Here is an 8,980-nt window from a genome sequence, read left to right on the forward strand (position 1 = left end):
GCTCTGCTCTGCCCCTCTGGCTTGATGACAAAGTGAGAGAGACTCGGGTGTTTGTGACTGACTTTCTTTACCAGGAGACCAACTGTTTCTGTCGCCGCTGGTATCAATGAAGTTCTCTCCTCCGCCACTTTCTGATGCCATCAGATCTCTGCCATGTTGGTATCCCATGCGAATGGAAGCATTTCATTCCCTTTGCCGGGTGACCAAAGCAATGGGTGAGTCCTGACCGGCCCTCACAAGCCCCGTCTCAATCCTGTTGCCACTGCCTATGAAGGCTCCATTGGTATTTACCTCCACAGTATTCAGCAGGACCCGGACCGAGAAGCAGTTTCCGCGGGTTCTTTCTCCCTGGGCCAGAGCAGTTCCGGGAGCCGGAATTCGGCCGCTCCGGGCTCGGTGTATGTTCTGATAGGAGCAGCTCCAAGAAGCAGTTTCTGCAGGTTCTTTAGTACTGATCCTGAGTAATTAGTCTGCGAGATGCAGGCGAATGGCCACCTGAAATTACCTGTTCTATGGCTAAATGAGCTGTGATCAGTCGAAAACAGGGATGGTGATGTCAGCTCTCCAAGATGGTGGCCGCTGGCTTCCTCTGTGGTCTGACCAGTGTGGAGAACCGAATTGGACCACTTCCTTCCCCCGTCTCAAACCCAGAATTCAGCCCTGAGCACGGTGATTGCACAGCTGGCATAAGCCTGCAGAATCCGCTTCACTGTATCTTTGCGTTGCTATCTCGTCGTTTCCCAGCGCACGCCGCAGATTCTAGCCACGGGGCAATTTGCTGAATAAGCAGCGTGACCCTCTGTGCGGACAAATCTCTCACGTTTGAGCCCCCGTAGCTGATCCTCGTGCGATGGAAATCCTTCCTCTAGGTTTTGGATCACCCCAATTTTGCTGGAAATTCCTAACAAGATAGTTTTTAGCCGTTCTAACTCGTCATTTTCCCGCACAGTGACGCAGTACACGGGGCTGATGCACTCCCTTCGCCGCCATCTTCCTGTTTCATAAGGTAATTTTTAATGACTCTGTTTTTTGAGGCTGAGGGATTTTGATTAGTATATTTTGGTTTTATTTTGTGTTGTTTTTAACTTGTCCATTTCTCTTGATATTCTCTCTCTCTCTCTCTAACTGCCAAATTCTATTGTTCTCTTTCCTTTTTTTTTTATAACTTTTCTTTTATTTTCTCTCCTCCTGTCTCATAATCATCACATTCTACATCTCTTTCTGCATTCTCCCTGTTCAGATTTTGAAGTAACAAATGCTTTTGCAAATTTACTCTCTTTATGGTTGGCAATTGCTTATCATACCATTTCCATTTATTGTGACAATTAACATTGTAGATGTCATAATAGAAACTAAGTATTTCGTTTAATGCTGTATATTGTTTGCATTGATTTTTATTATTATATGACTCCGCCTAAACCATGAGATACTAGAAACTTCAAGGACACTATAACTTTATACAGTAGAAACTGCTGCCTTAGATTTTATGGATAGATGGGTAGACACAACACGATATGAAAAAGCAAGGGAACTAACCACCCCAAACAAAACAAACTACCTAAATAACAACCCATTTTCAACACAATGGAAGAAATATAGGATAAGGAATTTAGAAAGTACCTAGTTAAACTGATCTGTGAAGTAAAAGATGATCTAAGGTGTGAAATCAGAGAGGAAACACAGGAAGTGAAAGATCACCTCAATAAAGAGACATATTTCTGAAAAAAAAATCAAGCAGAAATCCTCAAATAAAAGAATCAATAAACTGATTTAAAAGTTCAATGAAAAGTATCACCAACAGAATTGACCTCTTGGGAGATAGAGTTTCCGGCAGCAAAGACAATATAAACAGTCTTGAAAATAAATTTGATTATGGAGAAAAGATTAAGAGATAATGAGCAGACATTCAAGAAATATATAATAAAATTAAAAGGCCACATTGAATTCATTGGGATAGATGAAAGCTCTGAAATACAAACTAAAGGAAAAGACAATCTTTTTAAAGAAATAATATCAGAAAATGCTCAACACAGTGAGAATAAACTGGAAATATATGAGGCATACAGAACATCATATAATCAAAATTATAATAGACCCACACTAAAGCATATTATTATAAAAATGCTTAGCATACAAAATTTTAAAGGCAGCTAGAGAAAAAATGACATATAACATTTAAAGAGAAATCAATTCAAATTTCATGTGATTTTTCAACTCATACCTTAAAAGCTAGGTCTTTGAATAATATATATCAAGCTCTGAAAGAAAATGGATGACAACCCAGAATACAGTACCCATGAAACTTAAGCTTCAGAATTGAAGGTAAAATAAGAACTTTCCACAATAAACAAATGTTAAAAGAGTTTGCAGCAAAATAGTGCACTAAAAAACATGCTCAACAAAATATTCCATGAAAAAGAAACAAAAAAATGAAGGTGAAACCAAAAGAGGGAAAAACTACACTAAAAAATAAAAAAAAAAAAGTCAATCAAAGTTAATACAAATTAAAAACTAGAAATACATTAAAATGATGGGGAATAAAATTCAACTCTCAATAATAACACTGAATAATGTAAATGGCATAAAATCATCAATTGAAAGACATAAACTGGAAGATTGGATTAAAAACAAGACCCAACAACATTCTGTCTCCAGGAGACTCAACTCATAGGCAAAAACATTCACAGACTGAAGGTGAATGGTAGGAAATAATATCATTCACATAGATCTCATAAACAAGCAAGTGTTTCTATTCTTATATCAGATACAGTGGACTTCAAGCCAAAGTTAATCAAAGGAGACATAACATCATTTCATATAGCTTAAGAGAATTAGACAACAAGAAGACATAATAATCACAAATATTTATGTCCAAACAATGGAGCATCTATATATATCAAATAAACCTTTCTTAATATCAAAAATCGAATAGACTATAACACAATAATACTGGGTGATTTTAACACATCTGTCTTATCACTGAATAGATCCTCAAATTAAAAAAAAAGCTACATAAAGAAGCTATAGAACTAAAAATACAATTAATAATTTATACTTAACAGACATATTGAATATTTCATCCATCAATGACTGAATACACTTTCTTTTTAGCAGCACATGGATTATTCTCTAAAACAGACCATATTATAGGCCACAAAGCAACTCTTGGCAAATATAAAAATATAGTGACAATACATTGCATTCTATCAGATTATAATGGAATAAAATTAGAAATCAACAGTAAAATGAAAAATAGAAGCTACTCTAACAACTGGAGACTAAATAATATTCTATTAAGTGACCAATGGATACATGAATAAATTAGGGATAAAATTTTTTTAAAAAATACTTAGTGGTAAGTGAGAATAGCAGCATGACAGATCAAAATCACTAGAATGGTATGAAGGTGGTTCTATGAGCAAAGTTCATTTCATTAAGCTCGCTCATTAAAAAAATAGTAAGTCAAAAAATAAATAAACTCAAAGTCCTAGAAAAAGAAAAACAAATGAATGCCAAAAGCAGTAAAATAAAGAAGATCATTAAACCAGGCCCCAAATCAATAAAAATTGAAGCAAAAAAATTAACAAAAACCAAATGTTGTTTCTCTGAAAAAATACAAAAAATTGATAAACCTTTAGCCAAGCAAACAAAGAGAAACAGAGAAAAAAACTCAAATTACTAAAATTTGTGATGAAAAGGGAAATATCACTCTGGGCACTATTAAAATACAGACAATGAATAGAAAATATTTTGACATTCTATATTCCAATAAATAGAAATTCTTGAAGACAATGACAAATTTTCTAGAGACATATAACCTGTTCAAATTGAATCTGAGGGACACAGAAAATTAAAAAAAAACAAAAACAGATCAATTTTCAACAAAGAAATTGAAAACATCATCAAAAGCTTACTAAAAAAGAAAAGCTCAAGACAGGATGGATTCTTAGCTCTTTAAAGGTCTGGTAGGACTCAGCTAACAGTAATCCTCCCCAAATCATTCAATGAAATAGAAAAGGATGAAACACTTCCAAACTTATTCCATGAAGCTAGTATCCTCTTGATAGCAAAACCAGACAAAGACACATCAAGGAAAGAAACCTTCAGACCAAATCACAAATAAAAACATATTAAAATATAGTGCCCCATGATCTAGTGGTGTTGATTATCACAAAAGATGCATAAAAATAATTTGACAAAATAATCTTCCATTCATGTTCAATACACTAGAAAAACTGGGGATGATAGAAATATTCCTCAACATTGTAAAAGCTATATAGAAGAAATCTAAGGAAAGCATCATTTTAAATGAAGAAAAACTGAAATTTTTCCCTCTAAAAACTGGAATGAGACAGGAATGCCCTCTCTCACCACTTGTATTCAACATACTTCTTGAAACACTCGCCAGAGCAATTAGACAAAATAAACAAATAGGATAAAAAGAGCTCCAAATATCTCTGTTTGTCAATAACATGGTCCTGTATTTACATATCCCCAAATAACTTTACCAGAAATCTTCTAGAACTCAGAAATGAATAGAGCAATGTAGCAGAATATACAATTAACACTCATAATTCAACTGTGTTCCTATACAAAATTGATGAAACATCTGAAAGAGAAAGTAGAAAAACTATACCATTTATAATAGCCTCAAACAAACAAACAAACAAACTTGGGAATCAATTTAACAAAAGAGGTGAAATGAAAACTATGGAACACTATAGAAAGAAATTGAAGACAACCTTAGAAAATAGAAAGACCCCCCATGTTCTTGGGTAGGCAGGATCAATGCTGTCAAAATGGCCATTCTCCCAAAAGTGCTATACAGATTAAGTGCAATTCCTATTAAAGGTGCAATGATATTCTCCATGGAAATAAAAAAAAAAAGTCATGAAATTCATTTGGAAAAATAAGAGATCCAGAATAGCCGAAGCAAATTTTAATGAGAAAGTAGATCAGAGGGCATAATAATATCAAACTTTAAATTATACTACAGAGGTAGAGTAACAAAAAAAAAATGGCATGGTATTGACACCAATACAGACAAGAAGGCCAACAATACAGAATAGACGACAGACTGACAAACCCACAAAAATACAGTTACCTCCTAATAGACACAGGTGCCAAAAACTTACATTGGAGAAAAGATAGCCTCTCCAACAAATGGTGTTGGGAAAACTGCAAATCCATATGTAATACAATGAAATGTAGCCCCTATCTATCACCCTGCACAAAACTTAAAGTGGCTCAAGGACCTAGGCATTAGACTAGAAACCCTGCACCTACTAAAACAAAATGTTGATTTAGGAACAAAATTCTTCAACAAGACACTGAAGGGCAAGAAGTAAAATCAAGAATGAATAAATTGGCTATGGTAGTACATGCCTGTAATGGCAGCAGCACAGGAGGTTGAAGGGGGTGGAGTTTGAGTTCAAAGCCAGCCTCAGCATCAGGGAGACACTAAGCAACTCAGTGAGACCCTGTCTCTAAATAAAATACAAAATAGGGCTGGGATGTGGCTCAGTGGTGGAGTGCCTGTGAATTCAATCCCTGGTACCCCATTCACTCAAAAAAAGAATCAATATATTGTTAGACATGGTGGTGTACACTTATAATCCCAGTGACTTGGAAGGCAGGAGGATTGTGTGGTCAGAGACAGTTTCAGTGACTTATCGAGTCCCTAAGCAGCTCAACAAGACCCTGTCTCTGAATAAAATATAAAAAGAACTAGGGATGTGGCTCAGAGGTTAAGTGTCCCTGGGTTCAATCCCATGAACCAAAAAAAAAAATCAATAAATGGGATGGTATCAAACTTAAAAGCTCCTTCATAGCAAAGGAAACAATCAAGAGCATGAAGAGAGAGCCTATAAAATGGGAGAAAATCTTTGCCTCCTGTACCTCAGATAGATCATTAATCTCCAGGATATACAAAGATCTCAAGAAGATTTAACACACACACACACACACAGAAAAAACAAACAAACAAACAAAAACAATAAATGAGCAAAAGAACTGAATAGTGGAGAAGTACAAATGGTCAACAAATATATGAAAAAATGTTCAACTTCTCTAGCAATTAGAGTAATGCAAATTAAAACTACATCTTACTCTAGTCAGAATGGCAACTATCAAGAATACAAGTAACAATAAGTGTTGGCAAGTATGTGGGGAAAACAGTACGCACATACATTGCTTTTGGATCTGCAAATTAGTACAAACCACTCTGGAAGGCAGTGTGGAGATTTCTCAAAACACTAGGAATGAAACCACCACTTAAACGAGTTATCCCACTCCTCAATTTAAGGACTTAAAATCAACATACTATAGTGACACAGCCTTATCAATGTTTATAGCAGTACAATCTACAATAACTAAGCTGTGGAACCAACCTAGATGGTCATCAACAGATGAATGGATAAAGAAAATGTAGTTTATATATATACACAATGGAATATTACTCAGCAGTAAAGAAGAATGACTTTATGACATTGCCAGGTAAATGGATGGATCTAGAGACTATCATGTTTCGTTGCAATGTTTGGAATGTGAGGTATACACAAAAGCCCAAGTGTGAGACAATGCAAGAAGGTTGAGAGGAGAAAAAATTGGGTTATGAGCATCTTAGCCCAATCACTAAATTAATCTCCTAATTAACTGAGTATTACTGAAGATAGGAAGGCTGTGGCTAGGGAAGGCAGCTCCCTTGGGATATGCTTTTGGGGTATATATTTTGTATTTGGAGAGTGAAGTGTCTGTTTCCTGATCATCATGCGAGCTTCTTCTCTCTGCCACACTTTTCCATCATGATATTCTGCCTCACCTTGAGACCAAGATTGTCAATGGACTTTGACCTGTGAAACTGTAAGCCCCCAAATAACCTTTTTCTCATCTAAATTTTTTCTTGTCGTGTATTTTAGTCACAACAATGAAAAAGCTGACTAAAACAAAAGTTAAATAAGCCAGTCCAAATAAACCAAAGGTTGAATTTTCTCTCTGATATTCTGATGCTAATTCACAACAAGGTGTGTGTGTGTGGGGGGGGGTGTGTGGATTAGAAACTCAGTTAGTTAGGCAAAGGGGAATGAAGGGAAGGGAGAGGGGGTGGGAACAGTAAAGATAGTAGAATGAATCTGCCGTCACTTTCCTATGTACATATATGAACACACCACAGTGAATCTTAACATTATGTACTTGCACAAGATTCGGATCCTAATTAGAATAAGATATGTTCCATGTTTGAGCTGAGTGCTGTGGCACACACCTATAATCTCAGAGGCTCTGGAAGCTGAGACAGGAGGACTGTAAGTTCAAAGCCAGCCTTAGCAAAAGTGAGGCACTAAGCAACTCAATGAGTCCCTGTCTCTAAATAAAGTACAAAATAGGGCTGGGGATGTGGCTTAGTGGCCAAGTGCTCCTAAGTTCCATCCATGGTACACACCCAATAAAAAAAGATCTATTCCATGTTTGTATAAATATATCTATGATTATATGGTCTTGTGTTAGGGTCTGTAAACAAGTCAAGATGGTGCCTGGCATTTTGCAGAGGGAGTGGTTTGTGAAGTAACGCCAGCGAGCCATTAAGTGTGGAGATTCCTTATTGGTTGACTGCTGTATCTAGTTTATGTTAATTAAGATAAGCTGTGTGGAATGTATATATACCCCTTCTGTCCTACAATAAACAGCTCCCACTCCTGCTGCATCAACCTTCACAAGTTCCTCGTCACCCCCTGGTTATTTTGCCGCAGCAAGACTGCAGCAGTCTTGTATAACTAAAATAACAAAAATTTTAAAAGAGAATATGTCACATTGTTATAAAATATGAGTCATGAATTTTTTTATCAGGACACGTTAATGCCAAAAACATATTAAAATTTTTAAATGTGACATAGTATTTTTCAAAATTCTCAGACTTACTCTGGAATGCTCTTATTATTTTTGAATTATTTCTTGATAATTAATAATAAATGTATTATTTTAGGAAGCTAAAATCAAGTCTTAATTTGAAATTGGCTCTTGTCATTTTATTCACCCTAATGGATAATAAATATTAGTTTTCCTGGTATTGTATATTAATGTTGGAAACACTCCTTAGATGATTTGTGTACTACCCTTCCTAAGCTGATCAATTTGGAGCATGATTCCTGTCCTCACCAGGCTTTATATTCCTCATCTGTAAAATGGGAACATTGACAGCCACTGACATGGCTGAGATATATTCAGACTTAGTAAAATGTTGCTTGGCACAGGAAGATCCTCTATCATAAAGAATATCATTCTTATTATGAATAGTATTATTATTTCCTTGAATTTAAAGTTTGCCAGTGAATTTCAATTATTATTAGATTTTTAGTGATATTGTACATTAATTTATTTTGCATATTACCTCAAGCCTGAAATAAATTCCTTGTATTTAAAGTTTGCCAGTGAATTTTAATTATTATTAGATTTTTAGTGATATTGCACATTAATTTATTTTTCATATTACCTCAAGCCTGACATAGGTTAAGGAAAGACATAAGAGAAATTCACTAATCTAAATGAATCACATATTATCAAAATATATTTTTATTTGTTATTACCAAAGCCCCATAATAATCAGTAAATTTCCACTCAAAAGCTTGATATTCTACAGAATATCAGTGTATTTTTGATTCACCAAATTACTGAACAAGGGGATGAGTAAATGGCATTGTTCTAATATAAACTGTGATGTTTTCCTTCTTTTATGCCATCATAATGAATCTTTTGTGGCCAACTGCAAAACATGAACATCTAGAGAATACATGTATAAAATATATATTAATATAATAACCATATAGATGTGTGTGTAAATATATATTAAAATATAAGTAAATCTATATATAACTTTTTAAATATATATATTTAAAAAGATGTGGTGCAAATAACTGAAATATATGTGTGTGTATATATATATATATATATATATATATATATATATATATATATATACACACACACA

The sequence above is a fragment of the Marmota marmota genome, unplaced genomic scaffold (assembly GCF_001458135.2).
Source record: "Marmota marmota marmota unplaced genomic scaffold, marMar, whole genome shotgun sequence".
Taxonomy (NCBI): Eukaryota; Metazoa; Chordata; class Mammalia; order Rodentia; family Sciuridae; genus Marmota; species Marmota marmota.